A 26,933-nucleotide genomic window follows, 5' to 3' on the forward strand; every position below is an offset into this window, starting at 1 on the left:
ACTTCCACAATGCACAACAAAGGTGGGCACTGCAGCAGGAGTGATGGAACCTGGCTGAAGCTGCCTGTTGCCTAATGGATGTGGAGGGACTCAACAGAGGGACAACACCTTCTAGTGGAGATAGGGAGACACAGTAGAAGTAGGAGCATTGCCCAGTATAGGCAGATAAAGTACCAGAGTGAACCAAGTGGCAGACACTGTGTGCGATTGTCTTCTAGGGCCCGCAAAGTCACTGGCATGGCCTGATGATATCTTGCAGGCTGTGGAGGGCTCAGTGGAAGATATCACCTAAAGGGGCTAGGACAGGGGTAGAGGTCAATGCTGGGGACCACGCTACCATGTGTGGTGGATACCTTGGGGGTATCCAGCTAATAATGTCCTGCTACTCCCCCAATTTTGGTCAACAGTGATCCACCCCTTTGTTTCTGTTGTTTAATCAGTGTGCGCATGTGACTTAGGTTGGGCTAATTAGTCTCCGTTATCCACGAATTTGCAACTGGGCCCCAGAGACTGATTTATTATCTGCCGGCAGCTGGATCCTTGTCTTGCACTCTCTGAAGCTGTCAGTGGTTACATGGACTGAGGAAAAAAAGAGGCTCACTGTAGAGAGACTGAGAAATGGGGCAGAGGCATGGACAGGTGAGGAATACCTTCAGTAGAATTAAAGGCATGGAGCAGAACCTTGGCTAGGAGACTGGGAACTAGTCTCCTAGCAAGAATTGAGTGTACAACTGGAAATGCCTGCTTATTACCTTTCTCAAGTTCAGGAGACACTGGGAACTGAAATGGGGCAGAGTGTATATGAGAGAAGGGTAGAGAAGGCCCAGAGGCCAGCAATGGGGGTAAGGAGGATGGTCAAAGCTGACTAGAACACCACAAACACTTGAAATCGGACATTCAATGAGCATCTGTAACATGCTTCACATGTTTACATTCAAGGCCTTTGCCTAATTATAATGCATTCAAATTTCCAAGTACTTATTCATTTTACTTATAGACTAAGCCACTGAGACTCTTCTATCCCAGATCTGAGAGCAAACCTATTCTCAAGACACAAGATTATGTCAACTTTTCCACCATCACATCATTGTGACCTATATCTACATGTGATTAAAAGGTATCATTGTATTTTTAGATGGGCTTAGTTAATTGTGGATGATAGTTTATAAAACACAATTTCTAGAATTTAAAGATATTAACAGTAGCATCAGCATAATATTAACACCTTATTTCTTGGCAACACTTTTGTTTTTTGCATTGTAAAATTTTCTGTTTTAATGAATATTTCATTTAATCTGTATAATAATCCTTCAGGGAAGGCAGGATAGAGATTTTTCTTTCCCTCATTTTGAAGATGAACTCACAGAGAACTTGAATGACTTGCCAGGAGTTACTTAGCTGGCTAGTGTTAGAACAGGACTAGATGGTAATCTCCTGAGAGAAGGGAGACATGGACCAACTTTTGTCCTCTACGGACTTCATGTCTCACATGTGACTTCACTTGGTCCCTGCAACTGTGCTGTGGGGTAAGATTTATTATTCTTTTTTATAGATGAGAAAACTGTCAATGAGATAAAGCAATTCATGATTACCCAACTATGTAGGGTGCAAAGATGGTTCGAACCTGGATCGATCCTTCTAGCTTGAAAGCTGTCCTCTTTCCCCTATCCCAGGCTCTCTCTCTCCTCACAGTTTTCTGCTGTTCCCGATTCTGAGTGAGGACACACTCATGTATTACAGCTATAACACTGTCGAGGATTCTCTTGATGGGTCTGGGAGGCTGAATGGGCAGAGCTGAAATTCCATGGAACACAGCCATCTGTGAGAAGCATAACTAGGTTTAAATTTCTAGGGGACGCTGGTGGGAGAGTGGTAAAAAACATGATTTGTGAACAAATTCAGGAGCTGAGGGGTTGTGGAGGTACCCCTGAGATGGTACCCCTCAAACCATCCCCAGATGGGACAGAAGGGTTGTTAGCACTAAGCACTTACACAGTTGTATAGTTTGGAGACTGGAAAAGTTCCCTTCTGATCTAGGATCGGCTTAAGCCCTGAAGCATGAAATGTGAATTCCTTTTGCTCAGCATCCATTAAATAAATGTTATTCTTCTCCCTGGCAGAAAACACAAATTTCTCTGCTCAGAGCCATGATGTAGCAGAAGGAACAGAATTTACAATGTCCCTCTTTACGATAATGGCTCTCACCTTCCAAGGAAATGAGCTCGGAGGAAAGGAGCACCATTGAGTGCCCAGCGACAAAGCGGCTGGGCTGCTGCTGCTGCTAATTATCTGGCAGGGAGGAAAGCCGCGTCCCTGGAATGCAGAGAAGGGTTTGTGAACTTTGGAGAATGCGCGAAGCACTTTGATGTCCGTGTCATGCAAACTGGAGAACGGCCCCCACCAGGTCACATCTGACCTTTCCTTCTTCACTACCGAGCAGACATTTTTGCCAATTATGATCCCAAACACGCTGAAAAGTACCCTTGGCCACTGACAGTTGCAAGGGAGAAGCAATGCCTCTGGAATAATACCATACCTAGGACAAAGAGGAAGGGTAAACATAGTGTTACTTTGTGTTGCAAATAGATGGCTTTGTTAAATACTGGAGAAATCCCCTCTGTGTCCACCTTAGGCAGCTCAGATAAAAATGCATTTGCAATATGCACAGTGTCAAGAAATCACTTCCTACTGGGCCAAGGAAGTTAAGAGCATCTTCCCAACTACAGAATAAAACTCATTAAACTAGTCTTTCCCTCTAGAGAAAACCAGTTTTCTACCCTCTCTGCACCCTCTTCTTTTTTCTTTTAAACCAATGCATTGCAGAAATAGAGACACGATCAAAATAGCATAATCCACATTTGTATTAAAAATAATAAGCTTGGTAACAATGGGAAAAATTAATGCTAAACAGCATCAGAAAACACAGCAGTGGCAGAAGTTAACTTAACAGAACATACTTGACCGGCAGGTAACATATTAAAATGCTATTTTGGCAGACAGAATTGATAGCAGACTTGCTGAAAGAAAATCCGCTTTGAGATGTCAACAAATACAATCCTAATCCCCTTTTTTCCTGCCACGTGCTGTAGATGAGTGATACCCAGGGGAGATTTCTTATTACAGCAAATAGGTGTGAGTCCAGAGGAAAAATTAAGTCAAGTTGACAATTTACAAATTTCCTTTCAAGCATGAAAGGGGACTGGAAACCAGGTTATTTTATTTTATTTTTTAAATCCCAAGCTTGGTGTTTGCTACCTGTTAATATGACTGAGGATAAGGTTATAGGAAGAGGGTCATTACCAACCCAGAAGTCATCTCTTGGAAATAAAGCCAGAATGAAATAACTTTTGTCAGACAAGCAATATTAGAAAATCTGATATTGGGAAGAGACATTTTTCCTGCTGCCTGGTGAGCATTGACAGACTGGCAGCTTGGGTTTAGTTATGGCACTACAATGAGAATCAGAGGGGTAAAACACAGGGTTTCTGGACAGTTAACTATAGGACTGTCAGGGTCTCAAAACAACCTCAAGAACATGTGTCTTCAGTTGGGGACATTTCTAAGGGTCCCTGTGTAGTCTCTGATATTTACATGGGCTTCTGATGATTCTGCATAGCAGGTGCCTTTGCTCATCCAAAGGAAAGGCGCCTTCAACATGTTAGTGAATTCACTGAAGCAATGGAGTGTCACAGATGTGATGGGGTTTGAGTTCCAACATGGGCCAACTAGAATATGGAGATAGATAGAAAAGAAGTAAAGGAGAAAGATATATACTGTTAGGTTGTTTATGGGTGAATATGGACCCAGAGTGAAGTGAACTTGAATCACACAGGCTGAGACACTGGTTGAAGAAGGAGAAGTCTGGAGGTTGAAGTTCTAGTCCACTCTTTGACATTCCTCATCTCTTTCTTTTCCATATTAACTTTCTCTGTCACATAGACAAGTCCTTTTATCTAGGGCAAACATATGTCCCTGTATGCCCTGGTTTGTATCTAATGTAGCTATCAATAATCCCCCTTTCACTCTCAAAGTATCCTGTTTGGGCTGAAAATTATATGATCACTCTACTTATAAGCTCCCTGGGGCTCAGTTACCATATTTGAAAATAAAGAGATTGTTCTAGACAATCCTGTCCTCAAACATACATGGGCTTCTCTTGTGTTCCACTGTGGTAAGTGTGATCTAATCATTAGTGTAGTTGAGAAGGGTCAACAAATAAGCTGTGGTAGATTGGGATGTTGCCCCCATCAAGGATATTTACCTTTTAATAGGGGACTTTTGAAAATAAGATTTTGGAACTGAAAATACTAAATCTTTAAAGGTGAAATTACGGGCAGTCTCAGCTTATACCAGCTAGTGTGTCTTCTTTGAAAATCACTAAATGCTGAACCAGTGATCTTCAGTGGGTAGTCCAGGAGATCCTAAAAACCAGTCCTGGGCAAGCTGTGTCCAAATAATCTGGGAAATTAAAATAAAAATACATCCTTGAGTCCTAACCCTCAAGATTTTAGTGAGGCCCCTACTTTACATGTATACAAAGCTCCCTAGGTGTTCCTGATAAACAGTTGGCCTTGGAGACATAGTTTTATCCCAGTATCTTCATTTTAGAGGTGAAGGAACTGAGGCCCAGATGGCAGCAGCAGCAGCAATGGCTATTTGTCTGGTTTTTGTTGTTTACCAAGTGCATCAGTGGACTGTATTTTCTTTCAGCCTTATCAGAATCTTATGGGGTTTGAAATTTTAGCCCCATTTTATAACTGATACTATAAGACAAAATAAAGGAATGTGTTGAAAGTCACACAGGTAGTTAGTGGCAGAATCAGAATTGGTGTTCATATCTCCCAATCCCCATTCTGGATCTATTCCTGTTAACCCATAACAACTCAGGTTGTTTGGGAAAAGCATGTGTTTCCTTGACTAAAGTACTCAGCTCACTTTCTTTCCCTACATTCAGGAGGTTGTTGTTTTCTTCTCAGTCTCAGTTTTTTTGGAGCATTTAATTCTGCTCTCCCTCCTCCCTGTGAGTGTGCTGTGAGCTGCCTGTCAGAGATAGCAGGAGATGTTTTCGTGCGCAATCAAGGACATGGATGCATTGGCTGCCAGCCTCAGGCAGGGACACAGACTTGTCTCCCACCAGCAGAGCGATGATGCATTTCCCCAAAATGTTCCAAGAATGGCCTGGAATGTGACTAGACAAGGTCCATGCGGCCTCATGAATGGCTTCACACTACACCAGCCAGAAAACAAACACAACAGTAATTCTTGGATTAGCATGAAAACACTTCCAAAGGGGGCTCAAAGACAGCCTTTTGTCCCCTTTGTAAAAGAAAAGAGATGGGGTGTAACAAATGGCCTGTTGGATGGCTTTCTGTGCTGGGCAGAGGTCATTTTGGAAGGGTAGCACATACACAGTCAGTTTAATAGAGAAGAAATGGACTCAAAGCTAAAGGACAAAGAACATTTCAGAAGAGATGAGGTGATGTTTAAAGAAGACAATTTAAATTAAAATAGGAAGTTGAGATAACATGACTCACATATTAAAAAAAAAAACCCAACACAGTCTTTTGCATTGAGGCTTGATGCATATGGTGCAAAAAACACGGGGTTTGTAGTCAGGAGACATAGGTATTCCAATCTATGAAGTTCTGGACTTCAGTTTTTGCCTTCATAAAAGAAGGATAATCATACTTACTTTGCCTGGTTTCTGTGAGGATTCAATGAGATTAGAGATAGGAGGTCTGGAAGATCGGGGCTGGGGAAGTGCACATGTGCTGGGACACAGATGACTTGGGCTGAGATCCTTGTTTTGCAGTGACTAGGAGATATGGACCAAATCATTTTGCCTGAATTAAGCTCGAATTTTTCAAACTTGTTTTTGGGTATGTCTGTGGAACCAGAATTTAACAAATTAATTCTTAACAAAATCTTAATACATAAAACAGGTAGAAGTGGAGATGCCCTGTTTGAAGCAGAAGTTGGGAGAAGATGTCTGGACTTCTTCATACCCCATGGCCTTCTCCCATCTCTTCTTCCTGAGACAGCTCTTCCACTTCTATCCTCTAGGATTTAGTTGCTGCTTGCCTCTGCCACCTTTCTTAATCTTTCCGGCACTGAACTGGGAAGTAATTCTTTCAAAACCTTTCACTAAATCTTCTGAAACTTCAATAAAGTGGCCAAATTTCCTCATTTTTGATGATAAGGAACAAACAGAAAAGTAGGTAAATGAATAATGGGTGACAGAGTTAAACACCTCTGATTGACAGCACTGCTTTCCAGAGCATGGGGATTTAAAAAGAGCCTCCAGATTCACAGACATAAGATCATTGTCATTGTCCAAAATGCATATTAATTTATTTATTTTAGTAGAAAGAGGAGTAAGAATCTAAGTATAGTTAGCATAGCTAAGGAGTTGCTTTGAACTTCAGGTGACCTAAGTGGTCACCTGAGTCCCAATCTAAAGTCAACAGTGCTATGTAAAAAAGAAAAATGTGCTTTTCTGATTTTCATTTTCGTAGCATGATCTATAACATGTTGCTCTTCTGTTATTTCACACGGATATGCACATGCACCCTTCCCCTCCCCCACCACATGTCACAGGGAGCCCTCTATCCACCTCAGGAGCACCCAGTCAGTCTCATGAAATCCTAATGAACCTGTCAGAAGTTCTCATAATGTCATGTTACTTCAAAAGCATTTTCTTTGTGTCTGCTTTAGGATCTATATATGTCTTAATTTATGGAGATTAGATAAGCCTTCAGAGATTTGAAGACAGAGAAGGATAGTTATATATTTGTAGACATTCCAAGAAAAATAAACAACAGCCCCACTCATTGCATCATATAAAATAAATGTGTCTTAATCTCACGCCATGAATCCTGATTCTGCCATTCTTTCACTGTGTAATCCTGGGTAATCACTTTGAACCTGTGATTCAGTCATCCTCATCTCTAAAATGGGGATAGGGAAATTCCCTGGCGGTCCAGTGGTTAGGACTCCAAGCCTTCACTGCCGGGGGTGTGGGTTCAATTCCTGGTCAGGGAACTAAGATCCTGCAAGCCAAGAAGAGTGGCCAAAAAAAAAAAAAAAAAAAAAAAACCCAAAAAAGGGTGGGGGGATAAATAATGACTTGGGAGCATCAAATAAGACAATACGTGTTAGGTTTTGATAAGTATAAAAATGCTAGTCAAACTTGATCTATATGATAAAAATATAAAATATAATCAAGGTTATTCTTAGATAATACTTAAAAAAGTAAAGATAAACTGGTAATAAATGGAGTCATTGATCTTCAGCACATGTGGGATTTAATTTAAGTTTAGAGGGTTTACCAGAAGTGGCTTGGAACGTAAGCACAATGTTCTATTGTCTGGTAGAGTTCTCTGAGACTGTTCTTGTTGATTCCTCTTTGGATCAGGAGGACTTTGAGTTAGTAAATTGGAGCTATATTCAGCAGCTGTTGCCCTCTGATATCTGGAGGGAAGTCTTGGGCCTCCCTGGTCTTGGGCTCTGCCAAGCTTCTTGGGGGATATAAGAAAAAAAACTTAGCATCAGCTCCAAACAATAGAAAGGTGTATATTTGGAATTCCGAGTTCCAATCCTACTTTCAGTGTGCCTGCCTTCCTATTGCTTGTATTTCCTTTTACTGGGAGGAAGCAATCTGATAAATTCATTTACCTTGAAGGGCTCTGCAAGTGATCGTGAATGCGTGGAGCTGGCAGTGAGGCCGAACCCACCCAAACTGCATGGCTGAGAACGGAAGACCAGCAGGTGTCTCAAAAAGAAAATTGGGAGCTACCAGGAAGGGGAATGGCTGCTGAGGAACCTCATAAAAACAAATACTCTGTCTGATTTGTTTGATTATGGGAACTCCCTTTTTTTTTCCTTTCATGTTTCTGGTACCAATTTGAGCTGGGTTTTCTGTCACTGCTCCTGAGAAGCAGCATTACTGTCATGAAAGGAGCATTCGGTTGAGTTGGGAGATGGGGGCTTTGGTTCTCATGGGTCCCTGATGAACTGAATGACCTTGGGCAGTGTCATTTTGCCTCTGTGGTTTTGGCTTTCTTTTTTTGTAAAATGGGTTTGGATATAGAGATTTTTTAAGGTGCCTTCCAGCTCTAAATACTGTAATTACTTTATTTTCTATTATCTATTGAGTCCTGTAAATGGCGTGCAGCTTAATTGTGATATGTAGGTCACTACGCCAAATAACGAGGAGAGGAAAAGCGCTGCAATGAGAGCTGACCACTGTGTGTGTGTCCTTCATCTGATTTCTTTTCACCCGCATCACAGGAGGGCAGACGTGATGTATTCCCTGTGTGCTTCGCAGATGAATATCTGGCATCTGATTCTTGATCATTATAAGTTATGTTCAGATCAGGATAGCTAAGGTGAGCATAGGCTATAACTGAAAGAGGAATGTTATTGCTCTAGCAGCAATCTTCACTCTTTTAATTGCTGTGAAATGAAAAAAACACTCCATTCTGGAAATGTAAATGGAGGGAGTTGACTACCTCCCTTTTGAATGGCTTAGATTGTAGCCTCAATCAGAGGCAAGACAATAGAAAAGTTGACCTCTGAGAGTCCTGTCTTAGCCCCTCTGTTCTCCAAAATGCTGGCCCTGAAGGAAAAGTGTCACATATCTTCTTCCATGTCCTGTCTCACACTGAGTAATGTTGCCCCTCTGCCCCCAGCGGAGTGTTTTAATGATAACGGCTGTTTTCAGGGACAGATTGTGACTTATCTTTTAAAGGAAGATGAAATCTATTAAGACGGTGAAGACAGAGAAGAAAAGCTATGTTCCTGAGAGGAGAGCTCTAAAGGAGAGCACGGTTAGTTCCTTTTTCTTGTTCTCCCAGCCCCATCTCTTTCTCTCTTTGTTAGAAGACAATACCCTTCAACTGCTCTGTTTTGTGTCTGGATTATTGTGGTTGTTGGTGTATAAAATTGCTGCTGGTGTGTATAATTTATAAGCTCTAAAAAATGATAAATAGTCTCGAGTAAGAAGAGTGATTTGTGTTAAAAGTCCTCAGGGTACTTTTGTAAAGGAATTTAATTTCTTGGGGGAAATTGTCTATAACTTTCTGTGGAATGTTAGTTAACTGGTTCATAGCTGGGATTTATTTTCTGTAATCTTTTTTTTTTCTTCCATTATTGGTTTGGATAGGTTTACCTGGGCAAATGAGACTATATAGCAAAGTCCTGATGAACTGGGAAGCTAAGGGTAATGCCACTTAATTTATTTTTCTTAGTTTTGTTTCAAACCTGTTGTTAAGATACTTTTGTGATGTAGTGCAGTGGTCCTCAACTGGGGGCAATTTTGCCAGCAAGGGGACATTTGACAATGTCTAGAGACATTTTTGGTTGTCACAACTAGGGGGTTAATGGTGGCATCTAGTGGGTGGGTAGAGGCCATGAATGTTGCTGTACATCCTCTGATGAATGGAACAGCTACCCCCTTCCCCACTCGCCCCACCCCTGCAACAAAGAATTATTAGGCCTAAAATGCTAAGAGTGTCAAGGCTGAAAAATTCTGATGTAATCAGTAGGCCCCAGGGAACATAATTCAATATTCTTTTACCAAGGAATTTCTACAGAATCTCATCATTCTTTTTCTCAACCAACATGAATTCTCGTCACCAAGGATGGAGATGGGGAACAAGAACTTGCTGGAGTTGGCCTAAATGTAATGAGTCCCACAGGATATGGAGCCCAATGCTTTTTTTATTTAACGAAATATATGAGGGCACATGTTTCACTGTCATGTTTTTTTCGCATTTTTTTAAATGAATTTCACATGTTTCTTTAAACTTTATTAATGTGGATACTAGGAACTTGTAAATTATACATGTGAAGTGCCCTGTATTTCTTTTTTTTTTTTATACCAGAACATATAAGATTTTTAGAAATTTCATGTAATGTCTGAAACATTTATATTAACATATTTCCATACAAATAAACCAAAGAAAGTTTAGTATTAGTTGTTTTTTTTGTTTGTTTGTTTGTTTTATACTGCAGGTTCTTATTAGTCATCAATTTTATACACATCGGTGTATACATGTCCATCCCAATCACCCAATTCAGTACACCTGAAAGAAATATATGAGGGCATATGTTTCACTGTCATGTTTTTTTTTGCATGTTCTTAATATTTAAGTTCAATTGCTTGATTGCAATGAAAAAAAAAAAAAAAAAACTCTTGGTAATTTATGTAACCAGTGAAATGGATTTTAGTTATTTGAGATATTACCCATAGGCTTCTTGGAAATATTTCCCAACAAAGAATGGTCAAGCATTGAAACTGTTGATTGAAACTGGCACTATGTGCATTCAGATCAAAAGTTGGGTAAAGGTTAGGCTTCCCTGGTGGCGCAGTGGTTGAGAATCTGCCTGCCAATGCAGGGGACACGGGTTTGAGCCCTGGTCTGGGAAGATCCCACATGCCGCGAAGCAGCTAAGCCCGTGAGCCACAACTACTGTGCCTGCGCGTCTGGAGCCCGTGCTCCGCAACAAGAGAGGCCGCGATAGTGAGAGGCCCGTGCACCGCGATGAAGGGTGGCCCCCACTTGCCTCAACTAGAGAAAGCCTTCGCACAGAAACGAAGACCCAACACAGCCATAAAAAAAAAAAAAAAAAAAAAAAAGTTGGGTAAAGGTGTTTAAAAGGGGGAGTAGGATCTCGGGTGCAAAGATTACACTGCCTAAAGCCCTTTTTACTTTGCCCGGCACTGAGCCTAGTAGTAATTGTTGAGATTAATGGATTGACTTGAGAATACATGTTAGTATTCAGCTATGCACATATGAATAGCCTTAAACTCTTTAGGGTGGTATTCAAGATTCTCTAACATTTGATCTTGGCTTACTTGTTACTAATTCTCCTACTTGATTCTTCTGCTCTAGTCAAATTTTTGAACCCAGTGTTTCATAAACTCAGCTTGCATGTTTATAGATGGTCATATACCCACACTGTTGCTTATGCCAATTCCTTCTCTAACTGGCCATTAACATTTCAACTACCCTTCAAGAGTGAGATGAAATTCTATCGCTTTTGTGAACCAACCAGCTAGAAATACCCTTCCCTCCTTCTTCCCACCCTCCTTTCCTTCCTTCCATGACAAAATGATAACATTTATTAATTGTGTGTAGTTGGCACATAGTTTTTGTTTTTTGTTTGCATTTTTCTGTATTACAATTTTAAAAAATGTACAATGAATTAGGGGGCCCCCAGTTCCAAACTGACACTGACAAAACTTGTTATCTAACCCAGAATAAGTCACTTAACCTCTCTGACCCTCATTAAAAAAAAAATATAAAATAGGCGGAATGATACTTATTCTACATCTCTTGCAAGGTAGATTTGGATCAAATGAGATAATGAACACAAAAAGTCCTTTTAAAAATATCAAGAACTACATAAATGTAAAGCATTATTCTTGTCATCAATTTACAAAACCACAGTGAATCTCAGAAAGTGCTAATGCTGTATATATTCTGCAAAGCACTTAGCTGTATTCTGCACTTAATAAATGAATTCACACAAGTGAATTGTTTCCACAGTTAACACAGACTGGCAGGAATAGCAGTTAGAGACAGAGGCTGGGTAAGAGGTTACTACCTGTACTGATAGAGAAGCTATTAAAAGCAGAATGTGATTTTTAACATCCCCAGGACCGTGATAGAAATGAATAAAACTTTGTGCGCTTTGTCATTTGTGACCCAGAAAAGAGAACCCTGAAGGCATAAAAAATCTTAAAATAGATTATTTGTTTGCAAAAGGAGACAACATATTCCACTGATTGGGCAATTTCAGTTTCTCCATTAAGGGTAGGAGATGGGTTCACTTAAGCAAATTGCTCCCCAATTTGTTAAAGTCATTCCTGACTACAAATTTAGGCTGAATTCATTTTCGTGGCTCATAATTGGCTCAATGTCCGCACTTCCCTTCTTGATTGTTGAGAGGAGGGTAGAATTTGACTGGGTGGGTCTGGGGGTGTGGCCTGGGAAGTGGGCAGAGCTGGCCTTCAGTTACTCAGCATGGAGCCAAGAGAACAGTTTCAGAGCCAGTGGAAGTTCTAAGGTGACCAGTACAAGGGACAGGAGTTGGGGAAATAAGAATACAATTAACTTCTGATAGCTAATGGCTTGGTGAGTGGCAGTGAGCTACCTAGCGGTCTGTCGATAGCTATTAGATATTTTCTGAGGCAAAATAGGAGGGACTTTAATAAATTGCCTGTATTTTACCTTTCCTCAATGGTTGGGAGGGAGCTCTCAAGGATTTCCAGCTGTAACAACATAAAATGAACAATAGATTAATCTATTACCTTAGAAGTAAATGTGGTTATATTTTTGCTATGTAAATATAGTACAAAAAAAGACAGAAGAGTGAGTGTGAAGAATTTAGGCTCTAAGCTAGACTGCTTTTGTCCAGTTCCTGTCTCTGCTATGGATTAATTAGTTGAAATGACTTTGAGCAAATTACTCAGCTTCTCTAGGCCTTGGTTTTTCTCATCTGTAAAATAGGAATAATAGTCTATACTTCACAGTGTAGTTATAAAGATGAAAGGAAATAATAAATTCAGTGCACATTGCACAATGCCTGGCAAGAAGAGTCCTCAGGAATCCTTAACCATTGTTACTGGATTGTCAGCAAATGGAAACAAAGACTCTTGTATTTCCCCCTCTTCTGCCTCCCCATATATGTCTAGTTGTTTAAAGAAATGCTTAGAACTGAAGAGATTTTTTTTCTAGCTTTATTGAGATATAATTGGCATATAACATTGTGTAAGTTTAAGGTATACAATGTTATCATTTGATGTACATATATATAGGGAAATGTTTACCACAGTAAGGTTACTTAACACATTCTTTACCTCATGTAATTACCATTTTTGTTGTTTTTGTGAGAACATTAAAGTTCTACTGTCATAGTAATTTTCAAATATTTTCTCCCATTCTGTGTGTTGTCTTTTCATTTTGTTTATGGTTTCCTTTGCTGTGCAAAAGCTTTTAAGTTTAATTAGGTCCCAAGTATACAATGTAGTATTGTTAACTATAGTCACCAGGCTGTAAGGTCTCATGTAATTCTTTTAATGATATTATGAAGTAGCTGCTCTCATTTTCACTTTATAGATGGTAATATTGGGACTCAGAAGAGTCAAGTAACTTTCGCAGGGTCACACTGCTAGTCAATGTCAGAAGTGAGATTCAAAGACATCTGACAGCTATGCTTCTCCCAGATAAGAAGCAAGTGAAATAGTAAGATAGCACTCTTCCTTTCCTATGTGAGGAATTCATAGGAAAGACACCTCTAGCATTAGGCCCTGAGTGAAAGATAAAAAAAAAAAAAAAAACTAGAACACTCCTGGGACACCCTTGGATGATATTGTGTTTTCCCCTGTGTTTTGGTTTGGGGTTAAATGCGACTAGTCCCTAGGGCTTTGGGTGTCTTTACAAAACCTTTGAGGCTAAGACACATCTTCCAAATGATAGTGCACTAACATTATAATAAAGTAGACATATTTCATATTAGCTAGTGAGATCAGGATGAAGTTCATTCTTTGAACTCTACCTTTTCTAAAGTATTTTCCTGATCCTCTACCTGCTTTGATTTCTTCATTCTCCCTAGCAATTTTTTTTTGGTGTGTATTACATATTTCACATACATATTACATCATATGACTAGTTATATGGAGAACCCAGATGTCAGCTTTGGTTTCCTTTCTTCTTGAGATCTAGGTTAGCCTATATTCCTGTTCTATGCCCTGTGTAAAGTCCACTGCCTTCCCCAAGATTTTCAAGACTTCAAGGGTCATGATATTAAGGTACATGTCTGGCTCTAACTTCTTGTCTCCTCTGAATTCCAGATTTCCCATGCTGTGTTTTCTCCTTGTTTATTTCCACTGGGCCTCTATCCAAGCATGGATCTTAGCCCATTTCTCTGATTTCCACAAAAATACCAGGTTTTTTATTTTTGTTTTTCTAATTTTGCAGACTGTATTGAAAGTTTGGAGAGAAGAATGGATTCTGTATCCTAGCAAAGCAAAATCTTATAACCCTGCTCCTCAACAAAAGTCCTTCCCATACTTTTCTAAGTTGCTGAGTCATTCTCTCTCCTCCCTCCTCCTTTCTTTTCTGCTCTGATCCCAAGAGGATCAAATATTTCTCCCCCATTTTCTTATGCAAAGAAATTCAGCTCCCTTCTGGCCCTATCTCCAAATTCAGGTCTTGGTCTTTCTTTCCTAACCAAACACTCCGCAAAGCTTCTTCATTATCAGACTCTTCTAGAGAAAGCAGAGATTTCTTTTTTCAGTTGCTTATTAATACAAGTATAAATCATGTATCCCCATTTATAGACAAATTTCCTTAAGCATAAGGACAGAATTTTCCTCCTTCTTTGCTATTCCTATATAGTTACTCCTATGTAAAATTTAGGAGTTGGTTTATTCGTACTTGTTTGTCTGAATAGATAGACAAAAAAGAGAAATAGGTATAAACACGAAGTGGGGGAAGAACATAGAAAAGAGAAACAAGAAGGTCTCAACACCTCACCTGTTACTCAGGTGGGCTGAGAAATACTCTTTACCCAGAGGCCGTATCCAGTAGTATCTTTAGTGTTTGGGGTGAGGACTGACAGATAGTAGCTTAATTCCTTCTCTCTGCCTTGAAATGCTCCTTGCTTTCTACCTCTTTTGTTGGATTCCTTCCTTTTCAGGTTAGTTTATGTCATCTTTCCTACTAATTGACTTACCCTTTAGATTTGAATTTCTCTCTCTTTTTTAAAAATAATGAAAATAGCAATAATTATTATTATTTTGACTATCTAATCTACTCTCCAGCTAACTTGATTTATGTTCCTCTGGGTGAAGAAGGAGATGATTTAAAGAGCTAGATCTTTCAGTCTTGTGGTTTCCCAGAGTTGGAGACAGAAGCTTGGAGTTCTGGCCTAGATAATCAAGAGATTCAAGCAAAACATTAATAGTAGGTGAAGTGGAAATTTGAAGATCCAGACTGGGAAGCCAGAGGATCTTCTGAACCAAAGTGGCCCAGAGGCAAGTTTGAAGACAGGATATGGAACTGAGAATTCCAAAATGAGCTAAACAAGGAAATGCAAATGGATGATCTGGGTGGAAGGGAAATGCGGATTATGGGTTCCAAGCAATCTTTAGGGCACCCATTGATTTTTATAGGTTTTTTAAATTTTCTGTTATGAGTGGGACAAGGGGAATTTATGTTCAACAGCAAGGTACAGGGGAGAATAAATACTGGACACACTTCCTTTTGAAAAATATAAGTTTAAAACATGTCTATTGAAAGCAAACTATGTATTAGAAACTGAGATTTTTGCCCTCTTTTTAACTTTTTTTTTTATAAATTTATTTACTTTATTTATTTTATTATTTTTGGCTGCATTGGGTCTTTGCTGCTGCGTGCGGGCTTTCTCTAGTTGTGGCGAGCACGGGCTATTCTTCGTTGCGGTGCACGGGCTTCTCATTGCAGTGACGTCTCTTGTTGTGGAGCACAGGCTCTAGGCACACGGGCTTCAGTAGTTGTAGCATGTGGGCTCAGAAGCTGTGGCTCGTGGGCTCTAGAGCACAGGCTCAGTAGTTGTGGTGCACGCGCTTAGTTGCTCCATGGCATGTGGGATCTTCCTGCACCAGGGCATGAATCTGTGTCCCCTGCATTGGCAGGCAGATTCTTAACCACTGTGCAACCAGGGAAACCCTCTTTTTAACGTTTTAAAACACAAAATTATACATACTTATTGTAAAAGCAGAAAGATTGTGTGTTTTTCTTTTTGTTTTTCTTGTGTGTGGGGGGGGGAAGGGGGAGAGAGACAGAGAGACAGAGAGACAGAGATAGAGAAATAGAGAGTATAAAGTTCTTTATTTCAGTACGCTTTTACCCCAATTGAATTCCCCCATGTAGAGCCTCCACTGTGAACAAAAATGTCACTATTGCTAAGACTTGTAATATTCCATTTATTTGATAGGAGAAGGGACACATTTCTTTTCTCTTTTCTGACTGCTGGAGATTTGTTTTTTGTTCTTTCATGAAATAATCTTCTCAAAGCTTCCTTTACTCTTGACCTGTGTTTTCAGACCAAAAATGTACTCAGATTCAAACCTAGGGACAGTCCTAAGTCTATGAAAAGTGTGCATGCACACCATGTACACTTGTTTGTTGTGACATTGTAGCCTTCTGTATGGGTGGGACTAGGCTATTTCATGCTGTACTGTTCACAAAGGGAAATATTGGGGTCATGAGAAGCTGTTTTACAGGTCAGCCAAGCTGCAGCATATAAACACTACTCTATTGATGTCTTATTATGAGCCACTGACATAGAATAAAAGAAGTGATTCTTTTAATGAAGGCAAAATGCATGGTTCATTGAAGGAAGCAGAAATGTCACTTGCTACTTCAAAATTGTAGCATTTGATTGAATATTTGTATTGCTTTAGTTGCTGCCTATCAAAAGATTTAGAGAGGTATCACAGAGTTCTTACAGCTGAATTTCAGAGTGTAACTATAGAAAAAGAAAGTTTTTTAAAAAAAAAAGAAAGTAAATTTTAAGAGACAAATTTACATCTCATAGTCTTTTGATTTCAAGAATGGTCAAAAAGGCCGCATAGTTGGTGGGGGAACAGAATGATACCTTCAAGCTAAGATAAGAGACAAAGAAAGGCTGACTGAGGCAGAAGCCCAGGCCACAAGGCTGACATTTGATCTCTTCAGTCTTCAGGTACTACTCCCTTGTTTCCTCCCAGTGGTTTATTAATGTCTAATTAGGAAGATTTGGATTACAATATTCCCTGCATACAATCAAGAAGCTAGGAATAAAATAATTGCACTTCTCCCCATTTTTCCTGGAGACAGAAGAAATGTGCTTATACCACACGAGTGAATTAGATTTGTAGGTGCTAAGCTTCTTGAGGATAAGGACTTGGGCTTTATTTGTTTTTGAATTCCCTACCACTCCTAGCACAGTGACTGGTGCCAGATAGACAATAATATATATTTTGTGTTTGTTTTCATTTTTTCTTGTTAAATATAAAGAGAATTGACTGACATTTTGATTATGATTGACATAGATTGAAAGCTATTAAAAAGAAGGTAGAGTCATGTCAGTCTGAGATTGTTTAGGTGGGTGCCATATGAAAGCTGCAGAAAGAGCCAGATGACCATTCAAACTCTTGTCTCATCTAAAGAATCTACTATTCAATCTAAATACTTATGATAAACTGTGTAATAGGAGGAAACAATCATAAAATTACCCTTTTCCAATTGTTTCAGAGACAAGCAAATTAACTCTTTGTCACAGACCCATTTATTTTAATTGTTCTCTCCTAGGTAATATCAAAAAGTCAACATGGGTAGAGGAAACAGGAAAAAAAAAAACAATTTGTTCCTCATTAAACGTTAGAAAAGTCCAAGATAAACCTATTTAAAATTGATCTGATAAGCCCCGAGAACCGTGATACACTGATGTGTTTTCCTCCGCTAATGGTCTTCAGCTAACATTTATCCATTGCTTTGAGTAACCATTAATCTCTTGTGTTGAGAAACTCCACAAATGCAATTTCTAGGGCATTTAACCTTTCCAGGTTTGCTGTCTCTTGAGTTTGTGTGACTCGGTTGTGTTGTATTCTCAATTTCATTTAGTTTTCTTGGGTCCCAATTGCCCAGTTAATAGCACCAAGTCCATTTAAAATTAGTCTTTCTCCTTCCACAGCACAGTGATATGTTCCTGAGGCGTAATGAAGTTAAATTCATTTTGCCTTCCCACACTTACACTCTTATCCACTACAATCTTCACTTCCCTGCAATGCATTCTCTGCTATTTTTCTCCTCTGTAACTTGACATCAGGAATAGCCACACAGGAAACAGCTGAGCAGTGTAAATGCCTTTCTAATGATCTCAAAACTTCACTACAAGCTTAATGATATTAATGTCCTCAGGTCCATCTTTAATTTTTTTTAATTTTTATTTTATTGCTGTTGAACGATTCCCATAAGCTTAAATATGCAGCCAACTCAAGTTCATTTTTTAACCTATAGGCATCGTATCCACCCTTACCTTCCTCCGTCTTCTCTTTTTTCTCTCCCTTTACCCCAGTCTGGCCCTGACAAGTAAGTCTTTTGAAAAAATGACCACAGTTCTGAACAAAGCCTGTTGTTGCAGGTAATTGTTGAAATATCAAGGGTATTTCGTCCTCCATTGCTTAAGCTCTCATTTGTGGTTTTCATGGTTTTGAGGAATGTTTATGGCTGACAGGTCTTTCTTTACGGCTCTATCCTTCAAGCTCCAGCTGATACAGCTGAGAATGACCGCTTGAGTGACTGATAAAATGTCAAGATGCCATTATTTCCAGGAGACTGTTTGGGAGCAATAAGATCTATTTCAATTTATCTCAAACACATGAATTTAAGTCTTCAGATTTAACCTCCTTGGCTGCTACAGCCAAATTGTCTCTGGGTTTTGAGAGAACAGCAATCATGGAATGCATAGAGAGTTATAATGATGGTTATGCTATGACATTTGTGTTGTATTTCACTGCGCACGTTGGTGCAATATTTTGGACTTAATTAATACTCTCCAGGAACCTCAGTTTATGGGTGGCAATAACCATATTTTAGATCATGTGAAATACTGCAACAAAAATTCAATTCATAAGGCAGATGGCAAAGCCTAGTTTGAAGAACAACAAAACAGAAGATTTACAGTGAGTTTCAGAACTCTTCAACTGGAATCCAGCCGCTGCCAAAGCTCTGTTAATTTCACTGGAGGGTAACAATCTGTGAGGGTCATTAGCGTCCTCATAAAAACTGAGATTAAAAAAGTAGTCAAACGAAATGAATAAATAGTTGAGGCTTTCTCTGTGCAAAGGAAATGGAGTTGTTTAAAAAACAAGCTTTCCAAATGTTTAAAAAAAAGATCATTCTGTAGTCACTTGCTTTCAACCTGGAATTTACTAAAGTAATAAATTTTAATGGAATGAGAGACATCTTGCTACATTCTCAAGTGTGCAGCATACAAGAAAATATTTCATAAGTTGGCGCATTCTCTCTCTCTCTTTCAGAGCTCAGAAAATAATTCAGTGTGGGGCTTCCTTGGTGGCACAGTGGTTGAGAATCTGCCTGCTAATGCAGGGGACACGGGTTCGAGCCCTGGTCTGGGAAGATCCCACATGCCGCGGAGCAACTAAGACCCTGTGCCACAACTACTGAGCCTGCGTGTCTGGAGCCTGTGCTCCGCAACAAGAGAGGCTGCGATAGTGAAGAGGCCCATGCACCGCGATGAAGAGTGGCCCCCGCTTGCCACAACTAGAGAAAGCCCTCGCACAGAAACAAAGACCCAACACAGCCAAAAATAAATATAAAAATAAATAAATAAATAAAAGATTACTATTAAAAAAAAAGAAAAAAAAAGAATTTAGTGTGGAACGAGTCATGACAGAGGAGAAAGGCTAATGAGCAGAATGTTACTAAACACGACTGCTCAGCCACCTTGGTGTTTCTGATTTTGTCACTGCCACAACACCACATAAAAGTGAAGCATGATTCACATAAGTTTAATATGATAAAGCACAAAGTTAACAGTTTAGATGCCTTTCAGGTTTTCTGAGTCCAGCTAAGGAAGGCTACAGAGGCAGAGATCTGACCACCCTTGGACTCAGCAAGAACCTTGTCTCAGCCTAAGTGCTAAAGAAAATGGTACAGTGAAATAAAAATTTGAGAAGTTATAATAAGATGCTTGTAACCTCATAGAATTTGAATTATTTCAGCATAGACGTTTATGAGTGCTTTTGTTTATGTGTGTGGGGTGTGTATGTATGGAATTTGTAGCAGTTATTCATATTAAATTTTTTTTCTATTGCAAAACTCACAGTTCTCTTTAGTTATTAAGAAAGTTAGTGGATGAGGAAGGGAGAGTGGGATAGAGCAGTGATTTAAATTTGCCATTTTATAAGGTCGGAGATCTTGGAAGGATCTGAAAAGTAGAGACGCTAAATAGATATGCATAAGAAAACTGGAACTCTCCAGTCTTGCCTGCAAATGGTCGTTCCAGGCAACCACCATTTGCATCCCATAAACCCGATTCTGGACAATCTTATTACTTACAACTGCCCTTGACCAATTGGCCAAGATAATACAATAACCTCCTGGAGGGGCTTCCCTGGTAGTGCAGTGGTTAAGAATCTGCCTGCCAATGCAGGGGACACAGGTTTGAGCCCTGGTCTGGGAAGATCCCACATGCCGCGGAACAACTAAGACCCTGTGCCACAACTACTGAGCCTGCAGTCTAGAGCCTGTGAACCTCAACTACTGAAGCCCACATGCCTAGAGCCCGTGCTCTGCAACAAGAGAAGCCACCGCAATGAGAAACCCGCGCACCACAATGAAGAGTAGCCCCTGCTCGCCACAAATAGAGAAAGCCTGTGCGTAGCAGCAAAGACCCAACTCAGCCAAAAATAAATAAATAAATTTATTAAAAAAAGAAAAAAAAGAACCTTCTGGAGAGTCAGAAATTCAGATGTTACTTCTATAAATCTGCTGTTTGAATGTGTGGACTCTAGACCAGAGCTCCCCCTTGATGTGCCCTTGGCCACATGGAAGTGTCAAGATATTTATCCCCATAGACTTCTTGGTGGACAAGAAGGGCTAAAGACAGCCAGCGACCCCATATGGTCACCTTTAGCCATGAGTACCTTTAGAAATTATCCTAACTGTGACATAAAAATGGGTTCACTTTCTATGTTGTCATGGTATGTACATAGTTGGGAAGTACTGCTCTAGACCTCAATTTCCTATGAAATGAGAGGAATTGGACAAGTTGATTCCCAAGGTCTATTCCATCCTTATAATTTTATGATCATATATCAGCCTGCAATTAAAGTACCCAGAACTCCCTGTTCCTTTAGCCATAGTTCCCTCAACCACAGAGGCTCATAAAAATTGAATTAAAAAACATGGACAAATGTAGTACAGTATATTTCATGTACTGGAAATCTACTATCTGATTTTTATTGGACTCTGTGCACAAGAGGCAGTCCTTGCTTTTGTGGTAGCAAATGGACCCAAGGAACTATAACATGATCTGTTATTTAAAAATATTGTTATAATAAAAGACCTGTGACATATCTCTCTGATCCATCCAGTTCTCTGCCTTCTCTACCTGATTTGTTGTTTTTGGCCAGCCCCAGTGGTTAGCTAGGTGAGCTTCCAAACTCTATGCAGAGAAGACCCTGAGAAGAGAAAAATAATTATTGGCCCATTTCATTAGTCACCAAGGGGGAGTGTGTAAGGAGAAAGATAATGGAACTGGCTGACTCTTACATGTTCAATAAGATTCTTTTTCTAAGAAATCAAATTTATTTGTTGAAGAGGATACACTAATTTTCTTCTAGATTCAGAGTAGTGATAGTGGAGAAAAATATTTGTTGTCTTCATTTTACTTTTAGTTGCCTTTCAGGATTCCATGTCAAGTTTGCAATCATCTTTTGACATCTTTAAGTCCCTGCTTATTCCCTTGGAGAGAAATCACTCTTTATAGATCTCATAGACAAAGTAAAATGATACATTTTCACTCTAGAAAACTTCACTTTAGCACACAATTACTTCTGAAGTCTTCCTTGACTGATTAAAGTTGGTAATTCGTTCCTTGGTATATAATGCCTATGTTTTTCAATTACTCTATGTTCCTTAGTATACGTTTTTCTGAAGTAAATGAGTTAATGGTTATGAAAGGACTTTGCAAAACATATGACACCTTATAAACAAAAGGCATTATTATTATCATTAGTCAATTAGAATATAAATACAATAAAATACTATATTAATTTGTTCAACATTTATTCCCCACTTTGTCATCAAGCCCATTTCCTTTAAATGTTGCTCTGTAATTATTTCATGTGTCTTTGTTTACAAATACATTGAAGGCAAGGGTATACTCAAAGCTCTTTTATAAACTGCCTGGTCAAATATTTCTAACTGTATTCTGTGTTCTTCCTGTGTGCAAAGAAAGGATCAGGAAGTGTGTTCACTGCCTTTCTTACCACAATGATACCATTTCATTGAGGAAACAAGATAAACATATATGACACCATCATAGAAAAACATGAGAAAGAATGAATAAAGTTCTAAAGTGCCCTAGAAATTTTATGTCATGGAAGCTTGAGAAGACATGATTGCTCACAGATGGCTGTGAGCTCAGAGGATCAGGACCCCTCTGAAGTTGGTGCCCAGCTGATCCTTAGCAAAGGAAGAGGATTCATACTTACAGATGGGGGGAATGTGAGTGAGTAAATACTTTTATTAAAAATACCATGACACATTGTTGCTACCAAAATGTCCACTCTTTAAATCAGAATTATATCTTTTAAAATTCCTGCACATTCATTAAAATTTTTTGGAAAGACTATCAGTAACAGTAATATGATATACATTATTATACTACTGTCATCAGAATGTGAGTTAAACATCAACAAAAGTCAATAAATACTTTCCAGCACTGACTGTTTATAAGGATCTGCACTACATATTATAAGAAATATAAAGATGAATAGCACTTGATAACTTTCTTATTGAAGAGTGAGTAGTCTAGGAGGTTGGAAATATCATTTTAATAGAATGGAGAAAGTGAAGAATCGGTTAACCTAAATATTATCTCAACTTTTGCCCTGATTTATTGTCACAGCATGGGGAAATGCTCTTATCCTTCTGAGGTTTTAGTTTTTCCTCTTATAAATGCATGAGTTGGGTTAGATTAATTCTCTTTGCCATCACCATGACCATATCTGTTGAGTAGGTCCTTGCCATCTCTGAGATGGACTATTGCCATGGATACCTAATGGAACTCTCTCTTCTCTCAGACTTGCCCTCTTCATCACCACCCTCCATGTAAATGTCAGAAAAATAAATCACTGCTCTTACCTGACAATGACATTCTCCTTACAACTCTAGCGGTTCTCCCTAGGGTCTCAGTTCTCTAACGTGGTGTAGAGGCCCTCTGTAATCTATGCCCTTCCTCTTCAGTATTCTAACCCTTCAAGAATTCCTGGTTGCACCTGGGTCACACAGAAATACCTGTGGTATCTCAGAAGTACCATGCTGCCTTTCACCTCTGGGAAATTTGCTTGTGCATGTGGTCCCTTTTATAGGGAACATTCTTCCTTATCTCTTTGAAGTGGGCTCTCTTATTCCCTGAAGGCTCTCCTAATTCCTTCCCTTCCTGCCATCCGTTCTCAGTGTTTCTGTGAAGCTCTGTGTGTACTACAATCACCAATCTCCATCTTGTCTATATCTGTCACTCCCACTAATCAATAATTTCTTTGAGGCCTAGCAGTCTACTGCATTCATTTCTGCTTGGAACATGGGAAGCAGTCAAAAAATATTTTGGAATTAATGAATCCATAAATGTAGAGTCTGTGTTCTGTATACTATGATAGTGGAAACTCATAGAACAGAGATATGGACAAATTATTATGGACCTAGAAAGGAGAGAGAGGTTAGTGCTGGCTAGAGGGATTGAGTTAGTCAACTTTTGATGAGTGAATGAGAATTTAAAAGGCAGAAATAGAGAAGAATGTAATTCCAGAACAGGAATAAGAACATGGATAGAGCTAGAAAATTTGTCTTGTTCCAAATTACCCCCAAACTTAGTGGCTTAGAAAACAATTTATTACTTTCTGTCATGATTCAGTGGGATGATGAGGCTCCACTGGGGAGTTTTCACTAGGAATGTCTTAAGCAATTGTACTCAGAGACTAGCTGGGGCTGGATCATCTGAAGGTTCAACTGGATTAGATGTCCAGTATGGCTGGCATTTCACTCATGTGTCTGGATCCTGAGAACCCCTCCAAATACCTCTCTATCAGAGTAGCATGGACTTCATACAAGGGCTCCAAGAGGCAAGAGTTGGAAGATGCCAGCTTAATTAAGGATTATGCCAGGAATGGGCACAGCATCACTTTGCCCTATTCTGTCAATCAAAGCTGACATAGGGTCCATCCAGATTCAAGGGGGTGGAGAAATAGTCTCCACCTCTTGTTGGGGAGGAACACCATTACACTGCAAAACACATGAGATAGGAGACATCGCTGTAGCCCTCTTGGAAAATACACTCTACCACAGGATTTTTTCTGGGGATAGTAAGAATGTTGTTTAGGTCATAGGAAGGGGAATATGGGCTCTTACACAGTAAGGAAAGTTGGCCTAAGCCCAGAGAGCTTCGAGTGCACAATCTTGCTGGAGTTTTAATAAAAGAAGTGCCTTTTGATCAGGAGGCAGTTCAGTTTTGTTTTGTTTTTTTCCTTCTGCTGGAGTAGTTGCTCTCTTTCAACTCTATTGAAACTTTTTGTTTTAGTATAGTTTTGTTCTACATTGAACTATTTTGCTGAAATTGTGTACTTCATAATAGGATGTCAAGATATCTCTTTATTTTTAACACAGTCATTCATCTTGAGACAAAATGGAAGCTGAGCAAACTTATCAAATTGGCATATCTTCTGTAATATTCGATATATTTCAGTGAAATTTACTACACATATAGGGGTTATAGAAATAACAGATTGCATTGGGTTATGGATACAGATTACTGAACTGTTAGGGTAGCCGTCTCTGAATACCTTCCAAAAAATGGCTTGCAGTAATTGATGCCCTGGGAGAAGCTAATATATTGGCAGAGGGGATAGAAATTCTAAAAAATCTATGTAGTGATTTGGTCAATAACACAGCCAGACTATATAAATTTAGATACAACTTCCATTTTAGTGAAAACAGTTTATTTTTCCCCCTGCCAAAGTTTCTAAATAATTATATCTCTACTTCAGGATACTTAGATGGGTACAGCTTCTGGGTCCAAGAAATCTTAGGAAGCTTTTCAAAAAGCCGGAGCATTATAAGTAACAGCCCATCTGTCCCCTAATTTTAGATTTTTTTTTTAAAAAGAGAAATCTCTTCCATTTTTCTGCACACCTCTAAGCTGTAATGCAAACGATGCAGCAGGCTACCCTGAGAGTTGATAAACAAATGTTGCTTGCTAATTTCCTGATCCATTGCCTAACTTATTTATGCAAGTAATGGCAGCAGCACCACAGAAAATGCTGTGTTAAACTTTGGTGCCATGTCAATGTCAAGAGATTTCCAAGAAACAGCCCTTTGAAAATCATTAATGCTTTCATAATGGGAATGTATTTGTATTTAAGACGTGAATGTATTTTTTAAAAGACATTATTCACTACATGAGAGTGTTTTTCCATGAGGACTCTGCTCCTAATACCAAGAGAATCCCCTTCTGTGCACCTAGCTTGGGTTTTATCTTCTAGACACTAAGTGAGGTGACTGTTAGCTTCTCTTTTTTATTGCAGTTCTCTTGAAAGCTTCGAGACAAATTTGTGTTCCATTTCCAGTAAATGCACTGCATTATATTGTGTATACTTTTGAATTCTACTTTAAATCCTCAGGTACAAACCAAATAATTAATTACCCAGTGAATTAACCTCCAGTTGATTGCTCCAGGATTAATTTGCCATAGCAGTTGCTTAGCTCTGCATGTGGGCACCAACCTCACAGAGGACTGGGAGATTATGAAGTTGCAATCCCCCTTCTTGATTCATGCAATTTTATTAATGTTCAAGGTGAGGTAAAACACGTATGTTTGGTTAGCCTTCAGCCTAAATGATGTTTGGTTACTGTGGAAACAGCCAGTTGTTTGAAAAATGTTGTGGCAATGTGGTTAGAGTCTCTGGCTTCCCCACATGGGGGCTTTACTTCCAAATCGACTTCAGTTGGTAAATATTATAGAAAGCTGAATTCTGGCAGGGGCTCTGAATTACTTTTCTGTTCATTGACAGAATGTCTACACTAACCCCACACTTTTTATGTGTTGTCTCACATAACTTCCCTGACGAGGCTGTCAGGGAATCTGTGAGATGTGAGGCTAAGAGCAGTGTCCTCTAGTAAATATCTGCCAAGAGAAGAGGGGAGATTTGATGGCACATATATTTAATTTTTGCTCCATTGATTGATATAAGTGAGGAAAAAGTCTAGATTAAAGAGAACAGATCCTCTGAATATAACACTCAAACTTGGATGCCACAACATAGTACTCATTCCAGAGTGTTCATGTCTCTATTTGTAAAATGTGTAAAATATTCCCATTGTTTAGCCTATAGGTTTATGCACAGTGTAAAACTAACAATTAACAATTTATGATGGAAATAAACCATGTTTGTTGTTCACTACCACCCAAACAGTGGTGACACTGACTCTCAGTCTTGACTTTGGATTCCAAACACAGTGACAAATGCTACCCAGCTGTCTGTCAGAAATAAATTTCTAGATTAAATCAACAAGGCTTCAACTCCATCCAGATAAAATTGTAGCCATGTTGGCAGCATAAAAGCATGACTCTGAGGAACTCACCTCAAATGCATGCTCACCAGACTCATGCAGTCACACCTCAGAGAACCAAGAAAATGCAAGTGGGTTTGAGTTAGTTTGCTGGATAAGCAAGTGAATATACCCCTTTCCCACTTCAAGCCTGTGTTCCACACCAGGGAGCATGCATTGCATCTCTGTGGAAATCTTCTGTGGGAAGGACATGAGTAGAACTTTGAATCAGTCAACTACTCAAATGATGACTAAGCTGTAGGTGCCTACCAAGACATAATAAATACCTCAGTGACAGATACAAATATGTGTAAGACCCTATTCTCTCCTTTGACCATTTTTACATCTACTTGAGAAGGTGAGCTATGGGCATAAAACAGAAGCTGGTTACAGACAAATAGTATTAGGAGGAAGTCTCATGGAAGTTTAAAAAGAGGAGAGAAAAACCTGGTAAGGCAGTTTGAGTTATGCCTCACAAAGGAGAAAGTAGATTTTCTATATCCTTGTTATCTTTCCTGTGGTTCACTGATGCTGAGGGATATTTACTTT

This window comes from Balaenoptera acutorostrata, chromosome 13 (assembly GCF_949987535.1).
Source record: "Balaenoptera acutorostrata chromosome 13, mBalAcu1.1, whole genome shotgun sequence".
NCBI lineage: Eukaryota > Metazoa > Chordata > Mammalia > Artiodactyla > Balaenopteridae > Balaenoptera > Balaenoptera acutorostrata.